This window comes from Catharus ustulatus, chromosome 15, assembly GCF_009819885.2.
Source record: "Catharus ustulatus isolate bCatUst1 chromosome 15, bCatUst1.pri.v2, whole genome shotgun sequence".
Lineage (NCBI taxonomy): Eukaryota > Metazoa > Chordata > Aves > Passeriformes > Turdidae > Catharus > Catharus ustulatus.
Window position 1 is genome coordinate 12,398,224 of NC_046235.1, and position 12,043 is coordinate 12,410,266.

The window sequence follows — 12,043 nt, forward strand, 5'->3', positions numbered from 1 at the left end:
TTTGTAAGGTCTGCCTGGCACTGCAGTCTGGTCTGTGAAATTCCAGTTGGCTTCATGTAAAACCAATGACAGTTGGGTTGTTAATACCCAGTAGGGTATTAACTGTGCAGTATCTGTGTAGGTGTAGAAGAAGAGATTACAGGTGACCTCGTCCCTGGTAAGTCGCAGCTGTGCTAATTACCAACGAAGAGGAACAGCCTTACCCTTAATGGGTTGCAGTGACTAATAAAGATAAGTGTGATAAAAAGGGTGGGTTGGCTAGTTAGGGATGGTCTTGGAGAGAGAGGAGCTTTGAGAAAACATCAGTGATCTAGAGAGACACCAAGAATGAAACAAGGAAGAGAGTTGCTGCACTAAAGGTGTGCTATGAGGTCAGTCTGGGTTTGATGGAGTTAGAGCCTGCTGTTGGAACCTGCAGTCCTAGTCAAAGTAGGTAAAACCCTGCATTCAGAGTCTGCAAACCCATACTTGCACTCACAGTCCAGCAGGAAATAGCCAGCAGTGAGACTCTGCAGCTGGACTCTACAGCAGGAGCTTGCTGTAGTCAGATTTAGGATGGTTAATCTGTAAAAAAGAATGAACTGGTACCTTTTTCATATTGTTAAATGACAGCCTATGTCTTGGCTCATTTTTACCCCTAACAAGAGGTCTGCTGTGACACATCTGTTTTTCCTGATTATGTCATTAAAGGGACATTAGCTAATCTCACTGCAACCCAAGCAGGTAGAACAGCCTGGCAAGAGCCTGTCTGAGACACAGCCATTAGAGCACTGCTCACACATCCCCTAGAGAGTGGGGACAGGTTCTGGAGTACTTTCATCATGTGCATAGTTTGAGATCACAGGGAATAAATGTGAGGGAGATGGAACTTCTTTGGTTAAACCATTCCTGATCACAGGGTGTCTCACCTTTTCCAAGGCTCCTGTGATGGTGATTTCATCTGCTCCCCACACAGTCTAATGTGAGCCCTTCCTAATTGTAACCAATGAATCTCCCTTACTGCACCCTCTTGCTTCTTGTCTTCTGGAAGACACAGATAATAGCTTATTACCTTCTATACTGCATTTTTACCTATTTGAAGGGTATTATCATGCATCTCTTCCACTTACCCCAGACTAAATCAAGTTATTTTTCTTCTGTGCCTTGCAAGGCTCATTTGCTATACCTCTGGTTGTTCTTGTCACTATCCTCTGAACTCTGTGCTCAACAGCCAGAAGTAGGGTCTGGGGGCCAGGCAGGGTGCTGCCACAATGAGCACAGAGCAGGTGACAGGCAGATACTACGTGCAGAGAGTGTGTTGGGAGGCAAACAAGTGTCTGTTCTCACATGATTTGCCTACAACCAAATCCTCCATGGTCTTCAAGTACCATCAGAAGGGACAGTGTGCCTGCAGTGCTTGGTACAGGTGTGATCTGATGAAGCTCTCAGCCCTGGGCTGAGCCACAGCCACTGTGCTGCCCCTGGCAGTCCCCCACAGCCCCTGAGCACAGCCCCACCATGGAGCAAGCAGAGTAAGAGGATGCTCAGGGACAAGAATCTATGTGGCTCGAGTGAAGAGAAGTCCAGTGCCCTCAGAGTTGTGCTGTGCTGCAGTGACCAAAACAACAATCTGGAAGTGAAGCCTTGGAAAAAATTTGCAGTGGATTGGAAGATCTGGTAGGTCCTGTGGTGGCAGCTGTGTCCATACACAGAGGGAATGTGGCACTTGGGAGAGTGCTGCCTGTACCCCCATGAGGTCATGGTGAGATATGTGGCCTGCAAGTGCTTCACCCTTTCAAGCAAGAGCAGAGGAAGGCTCACAGGATGATGTGCAAGGCAACGCTTGAGCGTGATCTGGAGAAGGCCTTTGCTTTCCAGCCCAGTCAGGTCAAGGTGTGCAGGGTCTGTATGGAAGTGCTGTGTGACAAACCACCAGGCTCTGAGAGGAGGTTTGGGATCCTTTCCAGCTGCAACCACAAGTACTTCTTGTCCTGCATCTGGCAGTGCCAGATGTGGAGATGTGCCAAGTAGTTCAAGAAATCCATCAAGTCCTGTCCAGAGTATTCAAATTTGTCATTCCCAATGTGTACTGGGTAGAAAAGCAGAAGAAAAATAAGATAGTTAAAGAATTTAGCCAGAGTGTAGAAAAATCACTTTTTTTAAAAGTAATTTTAAAAAGGGAATGTGCCAGTTTGGATGAAAGTGTCTTTGGAAGGAAGTTTTGCGGGAACAAAAGCACCGAAGGAGGTAACAAGGTTCTGTGGAAATGTTAGGTTCTCTGAGCAATTACTCTGTGTACTGGAATGCACAATTGGGTGGGAGCTACTCTTTTCCAAACACAGTGACTGCCTCTACACCATGGCAGGAGACCAGGGTCTTTGTTTCACTGTCAGCTGAGCTGTTTCCATGTTCTGACTCATCCATGGCTGTTTCTACACCAGTGAAAGCAGCAGCATTGTTCAAGCTTTCACAGGTGAAAACAATTACGAGGCAAAAGTTTCCCTGCGAGTTGCACCAGTCACATGGAGATTTTCACTTTTCCCTTTGTGGGTGTTGCCTCGTGTGCAGCTCTGGGTATGTTCACAGCATGACCAGGGTTCTCTAGGACAGAGGGACACAAGTGACAGGAGGCCACAGTGATTGTGTCCAAACCTGCCTTTCCTCAGGAACCTGCTGCCTCACAAATTTCTCTGAATCAATCTCAGGACTATTTCTTGTGCTGCCTTCACCCTTCTGCACTCCTCACCCCTGTTGTGAGTGCAGCAGTCACTTCCTTCTCACTGTCCTGTGTAGCCTCTGTTCAGGCAACCTTTAATTGCTACTTCTTCCACCTTCCCTTGAAGAACAGCACTTACATTATATTTCCTTGTGGATAGAAAATATAATTCTTTTCAGCTAGTTCTCTCTTCCAGTTTCATTAAATCCTTGATGAGTTGATATCAGACTGCTGAGCCTTGCTTTCCTCTTCTATGAGACAGGACAAGTGCAGCACCCAGAGGCTTGTAAATCCTGTCATCTGTGCTGCTACAGCAAAAAGCACTGTCACTGAACACATCTTACAATAATTGTGTTGCCATCAGCTGGGGATCTAGGAGGCAGATCTTACTTGGAAAGTGCTGCTAAATACTCAGATAAAAGCAAATTTTTGTATTCTCAGGGGTAAGTATTTACTCCAGACTCATAAAAATAGTCATTTGTGAATCCAGGTGTGGGAGGGTTTTTAGTAGTGACAGTGACTGGAATTTTTCAGCAGTTTTTTTTTTTCTCTTGTTGAGACTTCTCGTTAACAAGGTTTAATGGTCATGGCAGCAGCTACACAGTGTCCTGTCAAATGGAAGAGCTGAGGCAGAAACTCTTCGTGCCCTCCAGTGCACTCATTAATGTTCTGTCTCTTCAAGTTCTGTTTCAAGTCATGGATTCCTCTTGGGTCCTTACAGGGCCATTGCATGGATGAATGAGCAGCTGCTTTCTGATTCTCAGCACATATTTCCCCTTTGTTACAGTGTTCTCATCAGGTCTGGTCACACTCCCATGTATTCTGATATTTCTGGTACCCTGCACCATCTTACGAGAAATAAATTAATAAACTTCCTTGTATGCACACCTGTCCCTGTGCCCGCTTAAAAACCAGTCCTGTGGCAAAAATTCTTCAGTTCTGCATTCAGATAACTGGTGATCTATGGTGAAAGCAAGTTGCAAATGAGGTTCCTAAGCAGAATTTAATATAACATTGTTGTTGCAGTGACTGTAGCACTGTTCAAATTTGATGTTTTCAATCCAGAGTTACGAGGACGTGCGCTGTTATCAGTCTGTTTGATTATAAAATCCTTATCTCTGTTGTACTGTAAGCATTGGGGTAGCTCAATTTGCTGGTTGATAAACTCTCTTGGATGTCTATAGCCCTTTTATAACATCTAGGACTTCTTGAGTTTCATGCTTACCACAGTGCTATATAGAGCTCATTCCCTCTATTCACAGGTCATTGTGCTAATAAATATGAGATAAATGCCTTAGGGCATTAATAAACAGGTGCACCTCTACAGTGTGACAAGGAAATTATTTTGGCTGGGACTTTCCAACAGTGTATTATCAGAGGGGACTGTATAAACAAGTCACTGCTTGTTGGAAGGAAGCTTGGGTATGGGACTCCATTCCTGGCAGTCATCCCACTTCACAGTCCACAAAACCTCTCTAAGACAATGGATCTCTGAAGGCTGCAAGCAGCTTGCCTGTGTCTCTCTGTGCTACTGAGGGTCTGCTCAGAGACCCTCCAGAGTGATGAATAGGCCAAGTCACTCCAAGGTATCACATGAAAAGAGACCTGGAACCAAGTACTGCTTGCCAGAGGCTTGCAGACATTTAGAAATGCTACCATGCAAGCCAAGATACAGCTCCAATTTCTTTTAATTCCTGCAATGACCAGACAACTGCTGAATGCGATAAGGCAAGGATTTCAGCTCAGAATGGACTAGGGGAAAGGACAGTAGGCAAATACCAGGTAAAAGGCACAGGTGTCAAACTTTGATGTTTTCCCTTCAGCAGAAAGAGTGGAGCTGAGATTAGCAGCATTGTGCTCAGTAATGGCATTATGGTGCTCAAAACACCAGGAGATACAGTTGTTCTGAATGTCACTGTGTCAGGGCACTTGATCCTCCACACGTTTGGTCTGTTTGAAACCAGATTAATATTTGAGACCAGGATTGCACCTTTTATACTCGACAGTTGGAGCTGGTTATTGTTTACAAGCAAAGTGTCTCTTTGCTGGAGTGGCATTCCAGTACTTGTCCCAGAGCAGTTGTGTGGTGTAAGCCAGCAGCTCCCACTAAAGGAGAAGCTGGACCATTTCTATCCTAGCTGTGCCCTGTTGGTACAGCCCTGGTGGAACTGTCAGTATCCCAGACATACCTCAGACATGACACTGGACAGCACACCTGAGCCTCCTTGTTTTCATGGACATGGCAGAGCAGGAGAATGAGCAAGACCCTGGAGGGGTTCGGAGTTCTGTATATCCCAGGCAAGCTGAAGCTGTAATTGAACTCTTTCCAATATAGCACTAAGTGATTCACATCTCTCCTGTTGCTCATTGCATCTCCAGGGAAAGATGTGAGTGCAAGGAGTGGCTTTTTCTGGTGGCTATCTCTAAAAAATATGTATTTAATTATCTTGCAGGAGGCAAGATTCAAAAAGCAGTCTCACTGCTCTGGGACCAGAAATCAGTGGAATTTATCATGGATGCCACGTCCTGGGATCCTATTCATTTTGCATTCTGAGATCAGCTTTGGGATGACTCTGCTGTCTCCTACCCAGTGAAGCCCTACCATTATTGTGACAACCAGCTGTGCTGTGCCAGGAGAGAAGCTGTTGGCTCTTGCTTTCACCCCTGTCACTGTGCTGCCCTTTGCTGCTGCAGTGGAAAGTGTGTCCATAAGTTCTGTCAGCCTTTTGAGGAAGCTTTAATCAGGGAGGGGTGAGGACCAGCACTGCTGGGAGATGGTGAGGCTCAGTTTTCCTGAGGAACCTCATCCTGTTTTCCCAAAGGTCCTTGCTGCTGCAGCTACACAGTGACCAAATCCCTACCTGTGCCAGGTAATGTACCTGTGTGTGTGATGTGTGGGACTCCTGATTGCACTCTAGGGCAGAGACTTCAGATAGTGTCAGCCAGAGAACATGGGTCAAGACCTTGACTTGAAGATTCCCTTTTCTTGCTGGCTCTACATTCCTGAGAAAAAATTAAGTTATGGTGTGTGAGGTCACCCTGCAGTCCTGCTGTTTTGATGACAGGTGTGGGGCAGCTGTGCTGGAAGATGCAGTTTCACAGTGACAGAAATAGATGTTTATCTCAATCCAGTTCACTGGTCTTGGGTTGAAAATGTCATGCCTGACTGTTCCGAATTTTCAGGGATACTGAACAGTGAGTGCCTCTACTGGGTTTGGGAGATATCCATCTTCAGGTATCCTTTTTAATCTCTTTATACCTGAGTTATTTATTCATTCAGGTGGGGAGTGAGAAGCAGCATTTACCTGCCTCCCATCACATACATATACACTGTTGTTGAGGAGGCTTCACTGCTGCTGCTGGCAAAGTCTCAGATCAGAGCTGCACCCTCAAGTGCCAGAACTTTGGGCAGCTTTTCCTTCACAAACCACATAGATCAAGTCAGGCTTGTCACAGTGACAAAGCACTCTAATTCCACCTGGTGATGCCTCCATAAAGGGCAGCTCCTTATTAATGAATGAATTTCCCCTTCAGTGAAACACATTTCTGTACTTCACAAGTTGTAAAGGGATCTGAGCAAACACACAGCATTGGGAACAGCAAAAACCACTCAACATGGATCCAAAGCATCAACATGCTTATAAAAGGAAGGAGGGATTTATCCTGATTCATTTCAGGAATATGTGAGTGTGCCACAGACAGACCATGCTCAGGGCTCCACAGGAGTTTGTTCAAGCAAATAGAGAGCACAACTTAGAAACAGTGGGAGAAAATTCAGAATTTGTTTCTCGAGGCAAGACCATTTTTCTGGCTCACTGGGGAGAGCATCAGCTTAATCAGGGATAACAACACATTATTCCTGATGTTCCTGAGGAAAGAAATGGGTAGGACCGAAATGTTTACTTAAAGAAAATATATTCTGGATCCTATGAAGAGTCAGACTTCATCAAGACTTTGTCTTTAATAGCCACCAGCACTGTATTCAATCCTCCCTAATATACCCTTAGGGTGACACAGAGCCTTGGGGAACTTTTCCTGGTCTTTTAGACAGTGATGAATTTATTTTTTAGACAAGAAGTTGTTCAGCTCCTATGGTTTTTATCTTACACAATTTTTTACATGAGTGCATTATCCATGGGAAGTTTTATTGGGTTTTGGATACTTGCAGATATCCTATGCTGCTCTGTGATCAACTGGCAATAAAGCTGGAGGTATTTCTTCCTCTGAGCTTTGAATGGTTATGTTTCCATTTCACTTTCCAAATCTGAACAAAATTAGAATTTCCAATTTCAAAAGCTCTCCCCTTTCCTTTATCAGCAATAAAGAAGAAATGGGAACGCTTGCCTGGCCTGTTCTGCACGGTTCATTATTTTACACAAATGTATCACTAGGTTTCTCTTCTTCACAAAGTCTCTGCAGACAGGCTTTTAAACTGTACTTCTTGTGTTAGCTTTCATTATTTTCAACACCTAACATATAATAATTTTATGTCTCATTTAATAGAAAACTGTAAAGATCAAATTTCCTTTTAAAATATGAAGCCTTGTTAACAGCTTTTTTTTGAAACAGCTAAAATAGAGAAGTCATATGAATCATTGCTTCTCTTCTATTACTTAGGAAAAAAAGAATAAATGTCTAGAAAATGTTTTCTGTAACCTTTTTGAAAGAAACATATTTCCCTGACTGTAAAATACGTGCTTGTTTGCCTGCTGAGGAAAAGATTGGTTGGATGGTGACTCAGGAGCCAAAGCAATTTCAAAGAAGAGAGGTGGGTTCTGTTCCATAAACACAGGAATCCCAAGTGCTGTGTATGGCTAGAACAGCCTCACAGAGAAATTGAAATTTTTATGATCCTAGAAGATTAAATGAGAGATTGGTGCAATAACTCTATTGGTTTAATTCATGCTTTGTTTTGGATAACACAAGAAGAGTTCTTTTATTGCCTAAATCAAATGTAGCACTTTTGGTCCTTTTTCCTGTTGATTTTGTTCTGTGAGCTCAGTAACAGCCCAAGTTTAGTATTGTTATACCACCCCACAAAACCTGTGTATATAACCAGAAACACTGAAAATGTTAACATTTCTGTGATCCTTAATGTTTGTTCTTGCAAAGAGCTCCCAAACAGACCAGAATTCATCAGAAATACAACAAATCCCTTCGTTGCTTTTCCACTGGTGCCATTTTAAAAATAGTAACATCTTTATTGCAGCACTTGTGAGGGAAAGGGGCTCCTTCACCCTTCAGCAGTCAGACAGATGCCTCCCTGTGTCTCCAGTCCTTTGGCTGGTGCTCTCACACCGTGCTGTTCTGTCAGCACAAAGCCCATGGATGGCACGATGGCTTGGGAGCTGTAGCAGATGTGTGCATAGACAGAGGGACAGGTTCAGGGGGGTTTTACTTTCAGAGTTACCAGTGCAGTGTCAGAGCAAATCTCAGGGGGGTTTAAAGCAGCTTGGAAGGACTCATGGAAACTGTTCCTGGTGCCTACAGCTGACAGCAGCCCCACCTTGCTACTCCAAATCCCCTACCACACCCCCTTTACCACAGCAGGTTCCATGGGAGTTTAAACTCTCCAACTCCATGGGGAACACGCTCTCCCAAAGCCCTTGGCAGTGCTTTTGTCCTTGCTGCCCGCTGTCTCAATGCCATCTGGCTTTTGTTTCAGGGGATGGGGTCATGAAGGCCGCCTGGACACTGGGGCTATTTGAGGTGATACACAGAGATGATGTCAAATCACCTCTGCACTCACACGACAACATTGCGGTGGCTGAGCCGGAGCAGGGATGGAGCCTGGGAAGGCTCGCAGGTGGGGGAGCTGGAGCTGAGGAACTGCTACTGAATAGCTGAATAAACTGTTACCATTTCTCTCTATTTAAGCAGGCTCTGAAGTCAGCTCCTCAGAAGTAAATGCTAGTACCTGCTGCAGTCCTGTGTGCCTGCCTGTCTTTTGAATTCCTTCAAAGAGGCCCTTGTACTTTGTCAGGAAAATGAAGAGGGAGATCCCTGTGTAATCTCCATGAATACCTTTCATTTCCCGAGGTAATGGTGCATGAAGTGTCCTGGGGAGAGAGTGCCTTTCTCCTCCTGTCACAGCGGGGCTCCTTTTAACCCTCCTCAGGCTCACAACACCGGGACACAGCTGCTCCCCCTGCTCCTCAAAGTGCCATCACAGTCTAGTTAAAATAATTTACATGTTGTTAATGGAATTTTTTTTCCTGAGCTACATAAATGTCCACGGAAGAGTCAAAATGCCCAATTTAGGAAAGAATTTGAGTTTCTAATGCCACTGACAGCACTGCACATTGTCAGATCTCCTCCATGAACAATGAGAGAAAGAGGGCTGTTTTCCTTCCAGTGTTTTTCTCTTGAATTATTATTTTCAGTTGTTCATTAGTCCTGTAAAGTCAACCAGCTGTTTTGCTCCAAATATTTGGCTAGGTAATCGTTCCAAGAAAATTCTAGTGGTCGTGTATTGATCCGAATACAAGTATGGAGCTTTGGAAAAGTGGAGGGATTGGGTGGAGTGTTTGATGCAGAACAGACAGCTTGCCTCCAAATATCACAAATAAACACTAACAGAGCACAGAAATGGCTGCAGGACTTGAGGAGAATAAATAACCAATTGCAGATTGAATACTGGCTGTTGTATCACAGCTTTGTGGGGTTCATTAATGATTGGCTTGGCGAGAGGAGCCCTTTTTCTGCTCCTCCACAATCAGAGGAGGCACGAGATAGATGTGGTTCACATTCATCCAAAGTTAGAAGTCATGATGAAAATCACAGAAATAGACATGAATACAGAAAAAATAAAAAATGGGTAATTTGAAAAACATGTTCAATTAATAGCTAAAGAAATGCTGGTGTGAAAAACGAGGTTCACTTTCCTGGTAGATTTTAAAGGGTTTAATAACAGACAATGAGAGACAAACAATAAAGTAAAAGGTTATAAGGCTTGGGTGCTTGGCATTCAGCCAAGAGCACACCTGCTGTTTTGGAGACACCCCCTAAATTCATCAGCCCATTGCATATTCATAGACCTGTCAAACATTTTCAAATTTTTCTATAAACTGTTTTCCATATCCCAGGAACTGTTTTATATGGCTGCTCCTTGAGTCAAACTTTTTAGAGCATGCATGTTTCTTGGCTGTGGTTTTAATTTACTTTTTTATCAGTCTTAATTTGGGCTGTGGTTTTTAATTTCTACAGATGGTCGGTGCTGGTAATTGGTGTATGAGTAGCAGGTGTCTTCACTGGGTGTTATCCAACCAAGCAGGTATTTCACTTACTGCAAAGACACTTTATCAGCCTATGCTACTCCTAAAGAAAACTATCTTATAAACCATTTCAACACCACACATAGAGTATCCACTCTAATATTTGCAAAAAGCCAATACCATAGTATGTATTTATAATACATAAATACTGGGATCCAAAAGTCCTGACAATACCTGGAGTGGCTGCAGTACCTGGGGTGATTCCCTGTTTCCCAACAGGGAGATCTCTGCCAACCCTCATGTGGTGGCACAGTGCTGGCCCTCATACCCAGCACTGAGCTTCCCTGGATTTCCAGCTGGATTGCTGCTTGTCACTCCACCTGCCTCCTCAGTGGCACTGGGAAGCTGGACTTGATAGTGTGGAAACACATCATCACAGGATGATCATATGCAGGGACTTTTATTGAAGAGCTCTGGGAATCAGGGGTACAAACCCAAATCTGACTGCAACATGGATTCGAGAGGGACATATTTTTATATCCTTTTCATTATGTAACTATATATTAATTACTAAACCCATGTCATTCTATTGTATACATTGATCTTATCCAAGCATGAATTCTTGTAATTTTCATCAGGTCCCCAAATATCCTTTCTCATAATTCTTGTTACGATTAAACAATAATATATTCAGTTTACCAAACAATTATTACATTTAACAATCATTTTATTTATCACATTATGATTATGCAGGTGCAGTTTCACATGATCTAATAAAGACAAAGCTCAACATTCATTCTCAGGGCCTGGTTCCCTTTCCCAGGCCTACCAGACCCAACCCTTCTTTCTATCCCCTGAATCCATTGTATACAATTCCCATGATTTTAGAAAAGTTTTTAACCCTAAGCTATCAGACTGACTCCACTGCTGGCTGCAATGGACTGACTGTGCCCCTCAGTTCATGGAGCAGCTGAGGTGAGTCCAGAGAAGAGCACAGAGCTGAGGAAGGGTCTGGAGCACAAATCCTGCCAGGAGCAAATGAAGGAGCTGGGTGTGTTTAGGCCAGAGAAAAGGAGGCTTGGGGGTGACCTTATCTCTGCAAGTCCCTGACACTTAGAGGGTGAAGCCAGGTGGGGGTCAGCCTCTGTTCCCAGGTAACTGTTGGAAATGATGTAACATTCCTAATTAATTGTTTTCATTAACATTTGTAATTGATGTTAAAAATTACACATGTATGTATTGCAGTGACATAACCATCACCACGAGAGCACTTAGTCTTAAGCTGTCCCGGGAGGTTTAGGTTGAACAAGAGGAATTTCTTCACAACTGTAGCAATTAATTATTCTAGCTCTTTTCTAGCTTCTAATTTTTAAGTACAGTAATTTATAAGTATAAGGCGCACTGGAGTATAAGCTGCACTTCCGGGTTCGGACCAAAATTTTAGTCAAAAGGGTGCACCTTATACTCGTGAAATTACTGTATATTGTTTCTGCTTTACCAGTCAGATTTCAGCTGTATTCTTACTGGTTTTGCTACTTTTGATTTCCCTGGAAAACTATTTTATTAATAGCTCTGAGATCTTGTACTAGCCTGTATTCATTAGTATGTGGCTTCTTTAGCAGTATGATTATTATATTCCAACTCCATTCCCCTAGCAATACACATTGAACAGTTTTTTTTTTTTTTTAAACACGAAAAAAAGTGATTAGACATTGGAATGGGCTGTTCAAGGAGGTGCAGTTACTGCTCCCAGAGGTGTGTAAGGAAAGATGGACATGGCACGCGTGGTCTGCTTTACATAGTTGTGCTAGTTTATAGGCTGGACCCCATAATCTCAGTCTCTACTCCAACCTAAATGATTCTGTGATTGCTGGATGACACCACCGGAGCCTGGAGCAGCGCTGTGAGCCGGCAGCGCTGCGCTCCACCACGGCAAGGGCCGGGCTCGGACCGCTGCTCCGAGGAGCGCAGGAAGCAGAAACGCGTGAAGACGGTGCGCACACACTGATGAAGAAAAGAACTCGATGCTGTTCCTGCAAAACGCACTGCCGCAGCCCGCTCTCTTTGTTAATTAAGCGCTAATTAAGCACTAATTGCGGCGCCCCGCCCTCGCGCGCCACCGCCCTCACGGGAA

General features: G+C 43.9%; 1 pseudogene; it reads left to right on the forward strand.

Moving 5' to 3' along the window:
• Positions 1-1,250: 1,250 nt before the first annotated feature.
• Positions 1,251-11,917, forward strand: LOC117003543 (annotated as a pseudogene).
• The last annotated feature ends 126 nt before the right edge of the window (positions 11,918-12,043 follow it).